Source organism: Suncus etruscus, chromosome 8 (assembly GCF_024139225.1).
Source record: "Suncus etruscus isolate mSunEtr1 chromosome 8, mSunEtr1.pri.cur, whole genome shotgun sequence".
Taxonomy (NCBI): Eukaryota; Metazoa; Chordata; class Mammalia; order Eulipotyphla; family Soricidae; genus Suncus; species Suncus etruscus.
Window position 1 is genome coordinate 44,669,544 of NC_064855.1, and position 20,873 is coordinate 44,690,416.

Below are 20,873 nucleotides of genomic sequence, written 5' to 3' on the forward strand. Positions count from 1 at the left end.
CCATCAAAAACAGAGCCTGAGAAACAGTCAGATTCAGAAGAGTAGCATTTTTGCAACTTCTCTATAAATATGAAACTGACAAGAGATTTACTTCCAGCAGGAGTGCAGTGGGTAGGGCCCTTGCCTTGCATACAGCCAACCTAGCACTGTATATGGTCCCCTGAGCCCCTCCAGGAATAACCCCTAAGTACTACTGAGTATGGCCCAAAAACAAAATGGGGGGGGGGGGGGAGACTGAACAACTTTCTCATCATCTGCATTCCCTCAACCTCGAATAGCTACTGCCCCAGAGATAAGAGCTTCAGTTCCTTCACATAGGCATCTTCTTCACCAGGATGTTAGGTATCACTACAAATCTTTGTCACCCACCTGTCCATCTTTCTGGTTGCACAGGATGCTGGAACCCAGCCCTGGGAATAGGGGGAACAGCTCAGCAGTACTGCCCAGTTGAAGAAACCTCCCAAAAGCCCTCAGGCAACACCCTTAAAGGCATACTTTCTTCCTTTACTCCAGATAATGGTGATCTTTTTAGTAATATCACCAAAACCCTGCCTCATTTAAGTCAGTGGAAAAGAGACCCAGCTACTATGTCACTGAAGCTAAAGGCATCTTCAAGGAGGAAAACACTGATTAACTGAGATTACATTAAACAAAAGTTTCTGAACCTCAAAGGAATTGATGACCAGGATACAAAAAATCACCAGGTCAAATTTTAAAGCATCACAGAGCCACCATAAACAAATGATTAGATTAAATGAAAGGGAAGGTGTGGTGTTAAGACAACATTTGATGAAGGGCTATGCCATAATGGCTATGGAGTAACTTCGACATCATTGTGCAGGGAGTAAACAGTATTGGTCAGGTACTGGAAGGCAGTTTCAACCACCAGTAAGAGCACTGCAGCTGGTCCACAGGTGCAGAAAGGCTGAAAGCCACCAGTCTAGAGAAAAAGATAGTACAGCACTCAGCTAACCTAAGTTTGATCCCTGGCATCCCATATGTTCCCATGCAAGGAGTAATCCCTAAATGTAGAGTTAGGAGTAACCATTGAGAACATCATTGGATGTGGCCCAAAAATAAAAATCTTTTAAAAAGAGAAGAGGAAAGGAAAGAAAAAGAGCAGAGCAGAGGAGAGGAGAGGGGAGGGGAGGGGAAGAGAGGGGAGGGGAGGGGAAGGGAAGGAAGACAACAAAGATGAGAGCTGGAAGGACTGGCTCTTGGTGTGAAGTTCACCACATAGAGTGGTGAGTTTAGTTAGAGAGATGACTACACTATCATGACAATGTTAATGAGTGAGAGAAGTAGAATGCCTGTCTCAAATACAAGCAGGGAGAGGGTGGTAAGGAGGAAGATGAGGGGCACTGGTGGTGGGAAGGTGGCACTGGTGGTGGGAAGGTTGCACTGGTGAAGGGAGGTGTTCGTTTTATGACTAAAACTCAACTACAATCATGTTTGTAATCAGTGTTTAAATAAAAATATTATTTAAAAAATAAAATATCTGTTCTAGCTTCCCTTCTTCTAAAAAAAAAGGGTGCCACCTAGGAATTCTCTGTTCTGGGAGTAGAAGGGTCTAGAATAACAGCACTGGCCACTGTGGGAGAGGAAGGAGGGAAAGGGAAGAATGTATTGGGATCTATTTGTGGTATATCCCTACTCAGCCCTCAGGATCATCCCAGGGGGCCTAATTCATTATCTTGAACAAGACCCAGAATTTGGGGTCTTAAGTCTGTACATGTGAAAGCATTAGTAGGAGGCATCTTGCCACTGCAGGTGCTGGGATTAGTGGAGGAGATGATACCAGCAAGGGCCAAGCTGAAAGCAAAGCCAACTTGTCGTAACAGTAAAGAATCACTATGATTGGCACACACAGCAGGTGTCAGTTCCATGGTCTAATTTCCAACCTAAATCAGTGAGTAACCACACAAGAGAGCAGAAAATGCCAGTCAGCTTGGCTCCTGCTGCTGTCTTAATTGAGACTCTGACCCGGATACTATTAATGCCACCTACATAAAATCCACTGGCATCTTTTCAGTCCTATTTACACATATCAGATGACGTTTAAGCCAGGAAGCCACTGGAGGAGCTAGTAAGAACCTTGGATCTTTTATCTTTTACTGCACTCACTTCTGCCAGATGTAGCTAGCTCAAGGTTACATGAGGCCCAGTCACCTTCCAAGTCAGCAAGTAAATCCAAGGGAAGAATGGTATCAAGTGATCAGAATGAACCAGGAGCTAGCCTCCATTTCTATCAGCTATAAGTATGTCATTAGGGCAGTGCAAAATGTAACAGGTGAGGTGGCACTAGAGGTACGGTGTCTGCCTTGCAAGCGCTAGCCAAGGAAGGACCAAGGTTCGATCCCCCAGTGCCCCATATAATCTCCCTAAGCCAGGGGCAATTTCTGAGCACATAGCCAGGAGTAAACCCTGAGCATCAAATGGGTGTCCCCCCCCCCCAAAAAAAAAACTGTAACAGAATTGGCCCTGAAATCTCCAATGGAAAAGAACTTAAACATCACCTAAGATTAAAATTTAGATAAAGGGGCTGGAGAGACAGTACACTGTCAACGGGGTACGATTCCCTGGTATACTATGTGGTTCCCCAATATCCACCAGGAATGAGTCCTAAATGCAGAGCCAGAAGTAACCTGTGAGCATCAATGAGTATCACCCAAAACAAAACAAAACTTCAGATGTGTACCAGAACATTGCTTCTTTAATTATTTATCCTGAAGGGTATCAAGTTTTCTATGGCTCTTTCTACAAATGCCTTCCAAAAATTCACAAGGAAAATTAGAAATGTGGAACTAAAGGTCACCAGAGAATTACAGAAAATTTGACCTAATTGTCACAAAACATTCACAGACTGGTATCTTTCCACTTACTCATTAGTCTGCTTACACTTCACCAACCCACACAATCTAGAGATTTATACGCAGTCCTAGGAATACCTTAGTCCTCAAATTCCTGCAAAGCTCCACCCTTCTTGTAGTTTTCCCATCAGCAAAAGCGAACGTGTGAAAAAAGAAAACTTGAAAAACTGAGAAAATGCATAGATTCAGAGGCAGATTTCTACCCCAACCCACTACTAAAGGAAAAACAGAGCAGCAACAATGAAACCTCAAGGGAGTTTCAGAACTAATCTGGAAAACAGGACCTCGGTATGCTGGAGTCAGAGAAATAATCAACATTATATTGCAGGCAGGTGAAGTCTGTTGATGTGGATTAAAAAAGTGTCTTAAACTAAACCAGCCAAAGGCACCGATTTCTCTGATACCACAAATAAACCACTAAGAAGGATGTCCTTTGAGATGCTCAAGTACAACTCAAAGCTCAGGCTGGCAACAAAGAAGAAAGAAGAATAAAGGTTACAATAGGATTATTAAACAAAAACCTAGCAATAGCTCCCAGATCTTTCCTTGACAACACCCTAGAAACAGACTGGGAAGGGGGTGCAGGGTGGACAGCTTGGAAGAATCTATCTACAAAAGTCACTTGACAGGGACAACTATCCTATACTCTTCAAGTTGGCGAATCATCAGCATCTCTGCTTTAGAAGTGCGTTCTTTTTATACTCCCAAATAAACTTCCTAATAATTCATTATTTTTAATAAAAAATCATTTTTAACATTTTAGGTAATATATTATTATCACCTTCTGAAATACTGATCTAGAGATGAGTCAATGAATCAAGTAACTTAGGCAGAGGGAAGTACTATCTTTTCTTTCCTGCAAAGAGCAAAGTCCTCTCTCCAGCCTGAGGTCCACAGCCTCTAGTGAGATCAGCCTATTCCTTTGCCTGGAATATCAAATTAAACTTAGTCCCAGTCTGACTACTTCATGGGCTGATGAGATGCAAGGTGTAGAGCACAGAGGTACTTGTGACTGACTCTTAAAGGACGTGATCCTTTTGAGGCAGTTTAATGGGTGACAGAGGTGAAGCAGGAAGGTTGTAAAACTCTCTTCCCTCAAGACAACTGCTTTACACATGCCACCTTCAGTAGTTATCACCAGTTCTATGCCTAACACACACAAGTTCATCTTCATCAAAGACCAATATTGTTAATAATTATGTCCCTCACAAGAACACAGGTAGCGTTTGGGTAGAGTTGTTTGCATCAGTCACTAACTTGCAAATAGATGTAGAATTTGAATATATCGAACCTACTTCCAGAAGATCTTTCCATGTCAAGTAAAACATTCGACTTGGACTAACCTCACTGACAATCCTAATTTTTTTGTTACCATACCTCAAATTCTACACATAAAAGACTTATATGGGTTAAGTGACAGCCTTTTCCTGAATGCCAATACCTTTGTGAAAAATTTGAAAACTCACTATACACATGGTGGAGTGAACTCAACATTATCCAATCAATAGGAGGGTTATTTGGGACTGAGGAAGGAAGGTAATCTAAGCTGGAGGGCGGCCAATTGGGGTGCCAAGTGTTGAATTCTAAAAAACATCCAGACAGTTCAAGATTAAAAAATATCATGTGAAGAAAAGAACTAAGTAAAGTAGATGAATTAAGTAATATGCAGGCAGTGCAAGGTCTGGTGTAAAAGTGGGGTAAGATCAAAGCTACACACCTAGCATCTCTTAGAAATAATAAGATACTAAATTAATAGAAGAGCATAAAGTATGGTTTGAACAGGGTATTGAAGTAGTATCTAGACAAGAGATTACAGGCATTTAAAGTTTTTCCACAATCTAATGATTTTTCTATAAGTTGCATTGCATCAGAAATTAAAGAGATGGGAACTCTCTTAATAAGCAAATGGTTGGGAGGCATAAGGATCCAAAGAAAAGTTAAGCCCATGGCAAATATATTTAGGGTATATATATATATATATATATATAAAAACAGTATAATGAAAACCCCTGTACTCCACTATATATATATATATAGTGGAGTACAGGGGTTTTCATTATACTGTTTTTCTACCACTGCATAGGTTTGGAAATTTCCAAAAATTAAAAGTGAAAAGAAAGGAATTCATCTAGGGCTGACCCATAAAACAATGAGGAAATTCTTTCCATGATCCTTATCAAGTCCCCTCCACACACACACAAACCAACTTCCAGGACAAAGTAGCCATACAAGGCCATAAGCAAAGACCACATAAGTAAAGACCACAGTTCATTGATTTTTTTTTTTTTTGAGCCTCTCAAGTGGAGGCACCTCCTAGTGGTCCTTGAGCTACTGGGCTAGAGACTCTAGGGGCCCTAGAATGTGGCACTGCTCATGCCCTACAGTGCCAGGAGCTTGTAGGGCTGTACCCATTGATGTTCAAGGGATAAGGTAATGTTGAGAATGGAATTAGGGTCAGCCACATGCGAGGAATTCTCTTTAACCTGTGCACTCTGCTGCCCTGAATGATCTCTTCCATAGGATTACAATAAACTGGAGAAAAATTGTAACTCTCTGGTCACAAAAGTCTTCATAACAGAAAGATATGGTCTAACTTCTTACCAGCTGTGTCACTAGACATTCACCAAGTTCACTTGGAAAAAAAATGCCAGTGATAAATCAGAGAGGCCAATGTGAGTTTCAGAAAACACAGAAGCTGTTCTCTGTCCGTGTCAAGAGGCGGCCCTCTTCTGTGCCTCCTAGCTCTATGATGGGAGAGTTGCAGAAACTGCCTGAGTTAAAAACTTACCTGTCAGCAGGGGTCGTAAGTGGGAGTCAATGTGCAGGCAGCCAGCCAGAACGTGAAACAGGAAGAGAATGAGTCTAAAACCACGTGGTATGGAGAGGCCAACGGGTCAGATCCGACAGCAGCACAGCTCCTTCCAAAGCGTCTTCAGATCCAGCTGCAGGATTTACATTTACTTAGACATGACGGCATTTCAAGCAAAGGAAGGACATCTACACAATATTATCTAAGAGGGTGGACCTGGCCTTATGAAGGCCAGCCTGACAGGAAATGTGGTGTGGGCCTGCCAACTGCTTAGGGATTAGGCATTATTTTTTTGGCAAGGGGAATGAGCAAATCCAATGTTTGCCTTTGAGTACAATATTTTAATCCAATTAATAAAGTCCTTTTACGCAAGCAAACGTCATAACCTTTCATATTTATTTATCCCCAATCCCTGCCTCTCTCCTCACAGTGCTGAGACAAATAATTTACACGTCCATGGTTACCATGGGAATTATCCATGGTACACGTAGTGCATACATGATCCTGAAACAGGAAATGCCACACTTTATGGGGGATCTGCCCATCCTATTTTCAGCTACACTTCACTGCTAACAAAATTTCAGATGCAGAGGCCAAAATAATGTTTCTCAATGTGGAAGAACCACTGAGCCTCACTGGAGTAGTCCAGCACCATCCTCCTGTGGTGCCTCCACCTTGAGCTTCTCTGGAGATGATATGCACGACTCATCCAGAGAGAATATAATTTAATTTACCTGAAATTCCTTGAGGTTTCAAAAGCAAATGGGCAATTTCATCAGGACCCGAGAATACCACAATGTTTGCCCGAGCAGTCAAAAGTCAAAGGATTAATCAAGTGGAAATAAAAGAGAACAAGGCTTTCCTGAAATATTCAAGCCAGGCCTCAGAGGCTCAAAATATACCATGTCCAAGACTCTCTAATCAGCTGTCCAGGTTATGAATGTTCACCCCTATGTGGCTACTAATTTATGAAAATCAAATGTCACATCTCAAAGAACATGGACATATAGCCCAGAGTCCTATTGTTTCTAGGGAATTCTAAATGGCTGGACACAGACTTAGCAGCATGTGCCCCAACAAAGTTCTAAATGGCCCAAGGTCACAGGAACCATAAGGTGAGGGAACGCGTCTTCTGAAGTTTACTAGGGGGTTCTGTAATTGAGTCTCAGGTCTCAATTTCCCTGGACAAGCCATACAACAAAAACACAGTCATAATCTTTTGTTTTATTTTGTTTTGTTTGAATATTATACTAGTGTTCAGAGCTCATTCCTAGCTCTATGTTCAAATATCATACCTGGTGGGTCTTAGAAAATTATATGGGATGCCAGGGATCAAACTCAGGTTGGCTGCATGTAAGGTAAGTGCCTTACTCATTGTACTATCTCTCCAGCCCCAAAACAGCCCTTTTCTAAGGCAATTCATAGAAAGATATTTAACCCAGAAAATTCCTCAGCAGTACTAAGCCCCCTGGAGTCATCAGTGAAGGCACTCAGGGACTTTGGTATAAACTGGATGGTCTGGGGACTAGAAATTTTTAAATCAGTTTTTATTCAGTGGTCGAGAAAGGATGGAGCTAAACAGCTTTCACAGAGGGGAACTATTTCTCATTCCTCTCAAGAGCAAGAATAGGCAATGTGTGATGAGCTTGATGAAGGGACCCCAAATTCCCTGGTTTCCCTGAGGAGTGAATGTGGTTCCAGGAAGGGTATCATTTAGGTGATTCTGAGTATTGTGTGAAGTTCCCTCATACTGGCAGATTCTCTGCATTGGCAATGAATGTGGCTTCAAGTCTGGCCAGCAATGAGTAGATCCCTGAGTCCTCCATACCTCAGGGAATAACTCTGGCCCAAACTACATGTGAGGAAGGTTGGAATATCATCATCAGCTGAATCTCCGGATGGAAACCGAGTTCTAGCCAACAGCCTGACTGTAGGTCCCAAGCATCAAGGATAGCCATTCAACCCCTATGCGAGGGTCACTCTCAAAGGAACAGACAGTGAACACAGGAACAGACAGTGAACACAGAGACTACCCAATTCATTAGTGTCTGTAGGTATGTACAGGATGAACCTGTGACTCAAACAGTGGCAAAAGAGGAAATGAGTTTGCTCCCATCCTCTCATTAAATCTTCTGGGAGCTAAGCAGCAGAGCCCCACTTTTTAAAAACTTTCCATTGATGTATAAAGTTAGATTTTACTTTCCCTGGAACAATTTTTTTCTGGGTTTTGTTTGTCTGTTTGTTTTGTTTTAAGACCTGGCAGCACTCAGGAGTTACTCCTGGCTCTGTCCTCAGAAATCACTCCTGGCAGGCTTGGGGAATCATGAGATATGCCAGGGATCAAATCTGGGTCTGCTCCATGAAAGGCAAATGCCCTACCTGCTGTCATCACTCCAACCCTTGGAACTATTTTTTCTTAATTAGAAGGGTAAATGCTTTGAAAGTAATTTTCACTATCTGGAAAGAAAATAGACATTAAAGGGCTATTATTTCATTTTAAAATATCATGTCTCTATCCTGCCCCACTTCCTTCAAGGAGCAACAAGATCTACAAAGATGGACAACATGTTGTCCCCTGCTCTTGGAGAATTCTTCCTCTGGCAGAGGTGACTGGAGCAATCACCATCCATGCAACAAACGCTGAATTCCCACCAGCGAGTGGTCTGTGATAAGAAAGTGGCAGAGATCGAAAGAGACCAAGCTCTTGCCCAGAGGAGACCGAAGATAGCAACACAAGGAACATGAGGACAACAGAAACCAAAGGCTCTAGGGAGACCCTACCTCTGACACCTGGGACCTGGTCATTATCTCTTCACTGCAGAGATTATGACATAGCACATGGGTGAACCTGACTTTGACAATGACATCTGAAGGCCTATGTCTGAAGACTACAGAATCAACCAAGCCTTTTCTCATGTACTGTCACAGCACTTTGATCCCAGCATGTAATTCTCACTTTTGTGCAGAATAAACACTGACCAGCACCACTGCCACCAGCACCCATATTAGGGAAGAGAGGGAAAAGGTTCTAGAATCATCTGTAGAGAGTGAGGAGAGCAAAGACATAGTTGGCAGTTGCAGCAGGAGAAGAAAGGCAAAATGAACTTGTTCTAATGTAAACACATGGGTTGTTGGAGACTGAACCAGGGTTGGCCCCTGTGCAAGGAAATTACCTACCTGTGTCCTATCACTGGTGCATGCATTCTTAAAAGAGCAATGGCCTCAGAAGTAAAACAATGGCCCAAAGGACAGTAAGAATGTGATAAAGATAGATAAATGTCAAGAGAAAATAGCCCTTTTTTTCCCTTGGGGGCTGAGTTAAACCCAGTGGTGTTCAGAGCTTACTCTTGGCTTTGTGCCTAGGTATCACTCTTTGCAGGATTTGAGGAACCTTATATAGGGCCAAGGACCAAAACAGGCTCAGTTGTGTGCAAAGCAAGTACTTCAATCCCCAGATCTTTTCTTTTTATTTTTTTTTGGCTACACGCGGTGATGCTCAGGGGTTACTCCTGGCTATGTGCTCAGAAATTGCCCCTGGCTTGGGGGACCATATGGGATGCCGGGGTATCAAATCACAGTCCTTCCTAGGCTAGAATGTGCAAGGTAGATAGATGCCTTACTGCTTGCACCATCGCTCTAGCCCCAAATCCCATATCTTATCTTTCCAACCAAGAGGTTGTGTTTGTAAACAAACATACATACAGGCACACACTACTCAACAAAATTTGTCTTTTTATTTTTTGCAAGGAATGAAACGGGAACAATAATGATAAAGTTCTATACTCGAGGACCTGTTATTTTAACTGAAAAATTATTACTCATGTAATATCTTTCAATTATTTTCATAACAAAAATTGTCTTCCTCCTAATTAGAGCTGATGCCAAAACTAAATATAAAAATCAGAGAAGATGGAGCTACTGTTACTTAAAAAGAGACTGGGGATGGAGGGTGATGGGCCTACAGACCCAATAAAACTGATTAGCCTTGACCTTGCTTCCCCTTTCATCCAGTTCTGTTACATACAGCACAGGGCAGGGGCATGGAAAGCCAAGAGCAAGTGACAGGAGGATGCTGAAGCCTAGAAAAGCAAGAGGAAGAAGAGCAAAATGAAAAAGTAAGTCTAGAGCAGGAAGAAAATCAGAACCAGATCATGTACCTCCCATGTGCGAGAATTAAGCCTGGAGCACAGCCCTGCACCTCACTGCACTGCACACATGCGTCTATGGACACCTGGCTATGCACTGAGGCACCTGCACTAGTTCCAGGGGAGCCCTTAGGAAGATCCCATGATGGCTCCCTACTCACAAAGCCCTCACAGGTGGTGTCACTGGTAGGGTATACAGAGAGATGTCAGAAAGAAGCATGTAAATTTAAGAAGCCCGCACAAGGAAAAAAGCAAACCTGCTTTCTGCTGGATCCACAGGGATTGTAGGATGAGGTGAGTTTGAGAAAGCACAGTAGTGTGAGAAGTGTTCTAGAGACAACCATAGTGGGCTAAGTCATCAATCAGTTCTCTTAAAAGGCCAACAGCAGGGCTCAAATACAAATAACATATTCTAACAGCAAAGCAAGTGGCCTGCCATAGGCAGTTGTCCATACCTGGGTGCAGTAGGAAGGGTCTCACTGTCACCTGAAGTTCACCCAGGTCCTGATGTGCATTGGTCTGAGGAATGGTTAGAGGGACTTCTGGCTCCTACAAAGAAGAAAGAGACATGAGACTCCATAACCTCCAAGTCTATGGCTGTTATTGGGAAGACGCTGTACCCAGCTTGCACCTACTGACCACACCCAATTTGGACAGATAAAGGCCAGAAGGGCTAAATGCAATCACCGTAAGACAGGGGAGTGATAAAGGGACTCTGGAAGGTAGAAATGGATGATTCTGCCGCTGGCCCGGAAATTCCACCAAACACCTCTACGAAGGGATGATCCTATCTCAGAACCAGATGACAAAAGAGCATGCCTTTGAAGATAGATTGATAAAGCTGTGAATTAGGTGCTTGACTTGCACAAAAACAATCCCTGCTTCCCATATGATACCCTGGACACAAAGCCAGAAGTAGGCCCTGAGCACAGCTGAGTGCTCAAAACAAAAACTAACAAAAAGAACATGACCCAGACAGGCAAATCAAAGGTCCAGAGGAAAGTACATGAAAGTTCTGAAGCCTTTGGTCAGACAACAGGGGGCCTGCAGTGCTAGACACCAAGCCCAGGGCCTCATGCAAGCAAGGCCTGTGCTCTATTACTTGAGCCATAACCTTGACCTGATAAATGCCTTGAAGATGATTTACCCTTCAATGTGGACTCAGAGAGAATTATCAATATGGCAAAAATATTCAAAATCTAATCAACATTTATAATTCCAACAGCAGCCCTCCAGATCAACAATAGAATAAACACTATCTGGTCATCCCAAGTCACACCTTCTTGCCTTCATTTCACATTATTACTTCATTCTTGACCACTTTCCATTCTGAATCTGTCCATGCTAAGGGAAACACTATCTACTCATACCTTCTTCTCACTTACTATTTACCTAGACTGAACATCTTTCTTTACTCCTGAACCAGATGGGTCAGTGAGTTTTGGTGATTCCAGAGAATGACATTCCCCTACGACACTGATGCAGTGCCACAGTCATAGTGAAGAAACTTAATAAGAATCAATATGTGCTAATAATGATGCAGACCAAGCATCAAGTGTCAAAGATGGTGAGTATCCCATAATTTCCTCTAGTATGAGCTAAATTCAAGGCCAGTGCTCCAGAAATGAATGAGAGGGTAGTCCCAGGCCCACAGGCCCAAGAGCCTTGCTGCCACAAGGGTGCCTCGGTGGGGGTTCTGTCCTGGGAAGGAAGGCAGGCCTTAGAAAGCAATTTGACCCAGACTGAAAACCAATTCACCCCTCCTTCCCTGGGGTTTGGAAAGAATACACTCTACTAGGGGAATTGGGTAAAAGTGCCCTGGCTGAGGCGTGGCAGACAGGACTTACACAGAGAACCTAATGTGACTAGGTGAGGCTGGACCCTTTCAGGAGTCCTTTCTGTGTGTTCACTTTAAAGAAGACACATTTCTGGGTGTCATAGACAGGAGTAGGGTGGGGGATAGGCAGTGAGTATTTTCCTTGAAAAGGGTGATAGGCCAGACAAGTGTAGGAACCTCTGGTAACCTAACTGGCTGACCTTGAGATACTCATCCTAAAAAGACAGGAGTATAGGTGAGGAGACAGTGGGAAGAAGGGCCGTGCCGACTCTGGTTGACCACAAACTCCGAGTGCAGGCGGCTAAGGAAAGCTGGAAAGATGTGGAACTGGGCTCTCAAAGGCTTATGAAGGGAAGCATCAAACTGCGTAAGCATCAAAACAAATAGCTTGAGAACTGCAGCTGATGGAATAAGCTCAATCAAGCTCCCCGTGTGCTCGCCTCTTCAGGTATGACAGAGCAATTTGTGCTCCACTAACATTTTCCTGTTATGGTATAAATATAGTTAATGATCAACCAACAAGCCCTAAGCAAAGCTCTGCCATATATTAATTTAGGATGAATTCATGGAGAGCAAATAGATTCCTTAGTAGCCTGTTCTTTAACCCAAGTGTTCTAGCTTAAAATGCGTTCCTTTCCTCAGATTTTAATGCGATTATCAAAATAGGAGAAGAATCCACTTCTGGTGGATATCAGAGAGAAGACAAGGAAACGACACTTTCTGCCAGGCATTGTGCGGGACGCCGGTTTGTGTCTATTTCCGGATTCCAGCTTCTCCGCACGCAGTTCTGCTCTCTGTGCTCCCCCATGGGACCAGGCTATGATCGATGGCTCATGCCCACCGGTCTCTTCTTCGCTACTGTGCTGGCCCCTCCTTTCAGTCTTGTAGAGTACAGTAGAAGTGGTGATGAAGAATGTGGAGAGGTCTGAGTGGGAAGGCTTCACTCAGTGCTGTAGCTGTAAAACCTGCTGGCCTGTAGGTAGCAGCCTGGGCCTAAATATGTGGATTCTGGAATCTCAATGATCACCAGAACTGTATCAGAAAAAAGTGTGCGTATAAGGAGGTCTGCCTTTGTCTATATGGAAAATGGCAACAGGCACATATGAGAAAATGGCCACCAATGTCATCTGTCTTGTCCACTCCACCCCACCTTCTTGTAGAGCCCCAGACAAATCCTAAGGCAGCCAAATTCTAGCTCTTTCTGCAGAAGCTCAGACTCACAGCTAGGCCCAAGAGTCAGAACTTTTGAAAGCCTCTTGTTTTCCCTCTCCTCCGCCACTCTATTCTAACAAGAAGAAAATCTGAAGACTTGAACTTACCTGCTATAAGCAGTTATGATAAAACTTAGACATAAAACTCCACATAAAAGTTTGAAAGGTTGCGAGAAGGTTGAAAAGATGAGAGTGAAGCAGCAGGCTGCCCAAAACGAGAAATAATGGTGCAGGACCAATGAAAGTTAGTGTCAGGATGTTATGAGACACCAAAAGGAGTTTGAGCAAAAGGACTTAGTTATACAGGAATTAATTCTATTTCCTCAGCTGAATGATGAGGCTACAAGGAAGTCTTATTACAAGGAGTTCTATAAGATGGTATACTCTGATGTGATTCTGGTAGTCCTGGATGCCAGGGATCCACTGGGTTGTAGGTGTTTTCAAATGGAGGAAGCTGTCCTGTAGGCAGAAGGCAACAAGAAACTGGTCCTAATCTTGAACCAGATTGATCTGGTCCCCAAGGAAGTTGTGGAGAAATGGCTGGAATGCCTTCAAAATGAGCTATCGACTGTGGCTTTTAAGACCAGTATACAACATCAGATCAAAAACTTGAATCATTGCAGTGCTCATGTGGAGCAGGCCTGTGAGTCACTGTTAAAAGCAAAGCTTGCTTTAGAGCTGAAAAATCCCATGAAGGTCCTGGGAAACTATTGCCTTTTTGGGGAAGTGCACACCCTTATCTGTGTGGGTGTTGTGGGCCTTCCCAATGTTGGAAAGAGAAGCTTGATCAAAAGTTTGAAATAAAGTTATGCACAGTGTGGAAACTGTTCCTGGGGTTACCAAGTTCATGCAGGAGTTCTATCTGGACAAATTTATCAGGTTACTAGATGTCCCAAGCATTGTTCCAGAACCCAGTTCAGAATTGAGTACCATCCTGTGCAACTGTATCCAGGTGCAAAAACTTGCAGACCCTGTGACCTCCTGCAGCACTGCAACGTGGATAGGATTTCCAACTATTACAGCATCTCTGGGTTCCAGACTACTAAGCACTTTCTGACTGTAGTGGCCCACCAGTTGGGGAAGAGAGGCATATAGAATTTGGAACAGGCAGCCAAAGCTCTATTGGCTGACTAGGTGAGTGGGAAGATTTAGCTTCTACACATCGCCTGCTACCCACACTCTGCCCTCCCATCTCAGTGCTGAAATTGTTAAGGAGATGAATGAGGTCTTTGACATTGAGGATATTGAACAAGCCAATGAAGACACATGGAATGCTTGGCCACTGGAGTCTGACGAGCTGTCGAATGACATTGACCCACTCGAAAATGTGTATGTGTAAGACTGAAGAGCTCACTGATATTGTACCAATTTGAACCATTATCAGAAGGGGTAGACTAAACTCAATGTGGACTATTATTCAATGCTGCATAGGATCATGAATACTGACCTCCTGCTGCAAGGCCATGCTCTGAAGAATAAGAAAATGCTGAAGCATTCAGATAAACTCGCCAGCAAGCTCTCTGATTCTATGATGGATGCTCTCGATCTCGCAGGCAACACGGATGACAATACTAGTGACTGATCAACTGATTGACTGATCAACTGATTGCCCCCTCCACTCTCTTAGCACCAGTTCCAGTGATAGGGAAATACAGTTGAAATTAAAATTTGAATAGCACCCCACTTCATAGAGGAGTGCAAAGCTAAAGAGAATGAAAGTAAGCAGACTCTTAGCTGCCAATTCTTTTTAAAGTTGTTATGTTTTAAAAAAAAAACAAGTTATTCCTTTAGAGTCTTGCTAAGAAAAACAAAACTTCAGTGTTGTGGGGGAACATATCTCTTCCATAGTTTTGAAATAAGAGGAGGTGGGCTCAGGGACTGAAGAGGGCAGCTACTTCATATGCTCCTTCTACTAATGATCCTGATACTGTAATTTAACCAAGTATAAAAAATGGTTTTGTTTTGATTTTTAGGTTTGAAGGCCTATACCCATCATTGCTTACTCCTGCCTCTGTGTTCAAGCATCACACCTATTGGAGATCAGAGATGGGTTGCCAGGGATCAAACCTAGGTTGGCTGTGTGCAAGTCACCTGCCCACTGTACTATCTTGTCTCTCTGTTCCACACTCCTCACAAGTATGAGAACTGGGAGAAAGGAAATCCTAACTTCTAAGAGTCAAAGGGGACCAACCAAGTGCCTAGTATAGAAATGCTCTCAGGGACTAGGACTAAGGCAACAGATGGAGAACTTGCCTTTCACACAGCCAACAGAGCTCAGTCCCTGGCATGCTATATGGGTTCCCCGAGCTCACCAGAAGTGATCCCTGAATGCAGAGCCAAGAGTAATCACCACTGGTCACTGCTGAATGTGGAGAAAAAATATGAAAAATAAATGCTCTAAGATTACACATAAGAAAACAGATTCCTGCAGGAATGGGGAGAATGGGAGGGTGTGTACTGGGGGAAACGGCAAGATACTACACTCATGTCCCTCCTAATATAAACTTCTAATAAGCTTACCAACTATCCTCAGATTTCTACCAATGGTCCATCAACAACAAATACTCACTAAAAGTCAAGTATACACCAACATAATAAATAATGGTACAAATTTATATTAAGTGCCTACTACCTGGCTAGTCTCTCCCAGAATCTCCTTTAATATGCAAGCCAAACCCTTAAAGTATATACAGTATAGAAGTATTACAGTATATATAGTATATAAAGAATATACAGTTTCACAGCAAAACTAGCTATCATGTAAAGTGTGTAGAAATTGGAGGCTGGCTCACACCTCTGTTTCAAATACTAAATCCATTCAAATGGATCATTACTTTTAATACTGCCAAAACGCTAGCTGAGACATACAAAAAGTAGGTGCCCCAAAGCAACGAACCATAAAATCTTAACTAGACACAAAGACAATCCTCTGGCTTGATAAAATGTAACTGAATGAAGTGATATGTTTTAAGAGACTTTGGATTTGATTTTTGCTCAACCACCAGGCAGACTGAATAAACTTGGGCAAAGAAACCTAAATCTCAACTTCTTTCTCCAGTAAGGAACCAACTCATCACACTGCTAAAAAGGCAAGAATAAGTTGAGATTACTGTAAATGAGTATATAAGGCACGTTTTCAAGTAAATCCATCTTGAAAATTCTTTCTGAAATAACTGACGTGGCTTTTTTCTCTTCCTTTCCTAATGTTCATGAACTGCACCAGCTCCGAGGGCATTTTGAAAGACCTCTGCCAAATAGCTAATGAGCAGTACAAATAGACAAAGCAGCTAGGGGAACTGTTATTTAAAGAAACTCTCTGGTTTGGGTGAAGAACTGGGTGACATGTGACCAATCCGCTCATAATTACATGATTCACCAATATTTTAAAAGATCTATCTCCATAACAGACTGCAGGGGCGGACAGCTGCTTCCATAATTTGAACCCTGGAGATGCTCCAGACTTCCAGTTACTTCACTTAGAGAGATTAAGAAAACAGAGGATGCACCAGGGAAGTGACATGTTTCTGGAACACTAAGAGAGGAGCTCATGAAACATGAACATAAAGCAAAACAAAGGGAGCTGTAAAGGAAGGAGGAGACTCCAGGGCAGTACTAACAGAGGTAGGGTGGGGGAATGGGAATAATCAGTGCTGGGAAACAGAGGCATTGCCTGCCAGGAGCTGAGGGCAAAGAAGACCTCTTCTAGTTTTATGATGGTGTTTCTTAAATATACAGGCACACACAAGCATGCACACACAACATACATTTTGTTTCTACACTGCCACATTTCCCAGGACTACACAGCCAAAACCCAGGATGCCCAGTGTGTCTTTAGGGCCCCATCTGGTGGCTGTGGTTTTTGAGTACCATCATGTGCTCTATTCCAGAAGTAAGCCCACTTCACTACTGCCACTATTCTCAATTCTCAGGCAGCCCCATCATGTTACCAATTGTTGTTTTTGTTGTTTTATGTGTTACTCTTGGGACCCTTCCTAGCTCCTAAAAGCCAGTGAGTTGACTCTTTATTAACTAACCTCCTGGCTATGTAAGTCAAAGTCAAAACTGCTTCCTCTTTCTGGGGACCGAGATATGTTATCAGTGATCCTATAATTCCTAACAAGGAGAGGACAAAGAAACAGCTTAAAGGACTGGAGAATCTACTTCACATGTAGAAGATCCAGGTTTAATACCCATCACTGCCAGGAGCAACCACTGAAACTGAGTTAGGAATACTGCTGGATGTGGCCTCAATACAAAACAAAAATATATATAAACCTACAAGGAATGTGGTGATTACTATATAACATTGTGACCTTGTAAATGCATTTAATGCCATGGAAATGTGTGACAAAAGCAACTCATGACACCATCAGAGAAAATCCACGAAAACTACTTGTAGCAGGACAGCCCCTGAAGAGGTTGACTGATGGAGGGATGGAGAATGAGGCCCTTTTCTTCCAGCTCGGAGCACGTGTCTGCCACCCTGTCTAGCCCACGGTTCTGAGGTGAAACGGCGGGTAAACAGCTCGCAGACAATCAGGCTCGTGGAAATATTTGCTTTATTCGGATGGACAAAACTGAAGTCCAAAGACTCAGATTCAGTTCCAGCCAGCAAAAGCCTCTCGCCTTCCACAGACCCTTGCTCTTATAGTCCAGAGTCAGGTCCCACCCAATGGTGGGATCAGATACCAACCAATGGTGGAAGCAGAATCAGGTCCTACCCTAGGGTGGGGGCAGAATGCCAGGTCACACCCTAGGGTAGGGCACAATCACCTAATCAGATTAGGGTGAGCAACATAGTAATCCCCCAAAATATTTACATACACAACACTACTCAAAAAAAAACAAGTTAAATGTTTATCACATGATTACAGAATTACACACCTAAGTATATTCCCAAGAAAATTAAAGCAGAAGTCCCCACAAAAGCATACATACAAGTGTTCATTAGCAGCATTATTCATAACAAATGGTTATAAATAAGCATAAGGAATAGCAAATGCCCATCAACTTATCAGTGGATACAATATTGTATACCTAGACAATGAGAAATTATCAGGTCATATAAGGGGAAAAAAACATCTGAACAAACCTTGAAAACAAGAGAAGTGAAAGATGCTACTCACAAATGAGTACATTCTGTGTTTTTGCCCCCAAAGAAGAAGTTCGGTGGTAATAAGGGGCTGGAGAGAAGGAAATGAATGGGAAGCACCTTTCTAAAATGGTCAACCATCTAAAATATCAAAAAGAAAGAGGGAGGGAGGGAAAGGGAGGGAAGGAGGGAAGGAGGGAGGAAGGTAAAGAGGGAGGGAAGGAAGGAAGGAAGGAAGGAAGGAAGGAAGGAAGGAAGGAAGGAAGGAAGGAAGGAAGGAAGGAAGGAAGGAAGGAAGGAAGGAAGGAAGGAAGGAAGGAAGGAAGGAAGGAAGGAAGGAAGGAAGAAGTTTGCCACACTAAAAAAGTTGAGATTCTTTGCATATGGGTATATTTTCCACGGTCCACAATGAATTTTTCCCATTAACAGCGATTGAGCAGATTCATCAAGTTCAGTTGCTAAAATAGCCCTTTCTCCCACACAGATTCATCTTCCACTCAAAATTCCACTGCCACCTCCCCAAATCAGACATTATGATTGGTGTAGCAGTTGGTGTAAGGCTCTTCACCCTATTTATCCACGTCATCTATTCTATAAGCATCATTTTTTGCTTTGAGTGTCACCAGGTGAAATCAAGAAAACCTCCTGCAAGCCATATCTCTTACTGCTCTGTGACACTAGTTTTATGAGCTCCAGTTCAAACTATTTCATGGTGACAGGGCACAGAAAAAGAGACAGAAGACTATAGGAAGGGGACCACTATGACAATAGAGGAAAGTAGTTATTCTGGGGTTCTAAATATTAAAATGAGGTACTATCTCAGTAACAGTATTGTAATACATGGTGACTCAATAAATAATAAATTTTGAAAAGTGGGGAAAAAAAGACTGCAGTACTTGGTAAAAAAAAAAAAATATATATATATATATATATATATATATATATATATATACTGGCGCTGATAGTACAGCGTGTAAGGTCTTTACCTTGCACAAGGACAACCCAGAGTTGATCCCCAGTATCCCATATAGTCCCCGAAACACCAAGAGTGATTCCTGAGTACAGAGCCAGGACTAAGTCCAAAACAAGGCCAAGTGTGGTTATCTAAATAATGTATATTTAAAAAATGTATAATTGAATTAACATATTTACATGTAACATAACTACTTAACTAAGTTTAAATATCTAAATTGAGTTAAGTTAAGTAGTTAGTTCTGTGGGGTGATGGGTGGAATGAGCAGGGTGTCCTCTAGCCCCTGCTCCCATAGAACTAACTACTTATCCAGAGGTCTTCAAGCTAAGTGTGAAAGAACAGTTAATCATAGAACCCACTTATGTAGATGGCTTGTAAAAACAGGCCTCTATCTTAGCATTTGCTATATGTGCAGATATGAGTCTGGTCTAATGCAAAGCAAACTCTTGGGTTGCAGAGGTCAGATAACTCACTTGCCAGTGTCCTTGGAAGCCTACGCTCACATCCTGTGTGTACCTTGGAGACATTCTCCCTGCCCTGATTATCTCTGTGTGTGTGAGGGGGTCAGGAGGGCTGAAGGGTATTCACACACATAAGGGTAGGAAGGACTGAACTCTAAGTGCTCACAGCTGCCCAATACCCACAACAACTCTGCCCAGCCAGAAGAGAACTGAATTCAACAGAGATCTGCCCAGATGCTTTCAACCTACTGTATCCTGCCTGAGTCCCCTCAATAACTTAGAGATTCTAGCAACATATTAAAACACTGCATTAAAGAACTACATTCTCTGAGCCCTGAAATAGCAGTTAGGGTGGTAGATATTGTTTTGGCTTCACACACGCAAAACAGAGCAACAACCACACCCCATCTAACTAATGAGAACCTGAACCTCAAGTGAGGCTAACCAGGGCCCTAAGTGTCTCTCACCTGGCCCCACTTCCTGCCTCCATGGCCATCCAAGTCAACCAATAGTTCAGTCAGGCTACCATGTAGTCACTCAGGGTCATTCTAGTCACAGTACATAAACTGGCTGTTAAGGGCCAACAGGACACAAACTGGCCAGGATGGGCCAACATGTTCCCCATCAGATCACGGACACTGCCAGGCCTCTGGGGGAAAGTCTGACCAGGGGTCCAAATCACTGCCAAAATCTACTGGCAGTGATTTTGTGGAGCTCATGTTCTATCCACTCAGTGGCATGACTCAGGATCTGCATCCCCATGCTGTGTGATCTTCAGCAACACCCTTGGATTTCTGTTTCAGGATTATCATCAACTAACTGGGTCCTGCCCCATCTCTGCCTTTTTCCTGCTCGAGATTAAAGAAAGAAAAGAGAGGGGCTTGAATCTTGAATGAAACTGAATTCAGGATATAAAGGGCTGATTGAATGAGCTCCTTAAGAGCTTTTATCAGACCTCCAACCCCCAACAAGATTAGTCAACAATAACCACCAAGTTATGTCAGCGTTTGGGAAAAGTAAGAAAGGCCAATCACTAAATGCAACCCATTCTAAGTGCTATATGTTTGCTATTATTCGTGTCAGTTTCTAAATTTCTAAGAGACTTTCTAGCATTAAAGATTTTCTAGAAGATTTATTAAGTGGGATAAAGATGAAATTGTACTCAGAAGTAACAGCTATAATCACAAAAAGGCCATCTATAATCCGGTAAGCACCAAAACAGCCGAGTTTGGAGCTGGGGAGATAATTCAAAGGGTTGCAGCATATGCATTGCAAGGGGGAGGCCTGGACTGATTCTTGGCACCACACAGTCTCCAGAGCACATGACCACTGAGCAACACAGTGGGAAAAGTTAAGCTAAAGAAAATCAGTTGGATTCATTTCCATCTGTACTATGATGGTTTCCCCTCTGAATTTGGTACTGAACCTTCTTTTTACCATCCATTTAGCAGAAACATTGCAGACTGTGCCTGCCT

General features: G+C 42.8%; 1 protein-coding gene and 1 pseudogene across 1 annotated transcript in view; one reads left to right on the forward strand and one right to left on the reverse strand.

The window, feature by feature from the left end:
* Positions 1-10,374, reverse strand: part of SLC7A1 (solute carrier family 7 member 1) — a 33,667-nt gene extending 23,293 nt beyond the window's left edge. The window contains exons 1-2 of the mRNA XM_049778896.1: positions 10,280-10,374; positions 5,659-5,812 (exon numbers count right to left, since the gene is read on the reverse strand). The gene's annotated coding sequence lies outside the window, so the exon portion shown is untranslated. The remainder of the gene's footprint in view (positions 1-5,658; positions 5,813-10,279) is intronic.
* Positions 10,375-12,995: 2,621 nt separating this feature from the next.
* Positions 12,996-14,211, forward strand: LOC126015922 (guanine nucleotide-binding protein-like 3-like protein; annotated as a pseudogene).
* Positions 14,212-20,873: the final 6,662 nt, after the last annotated feature.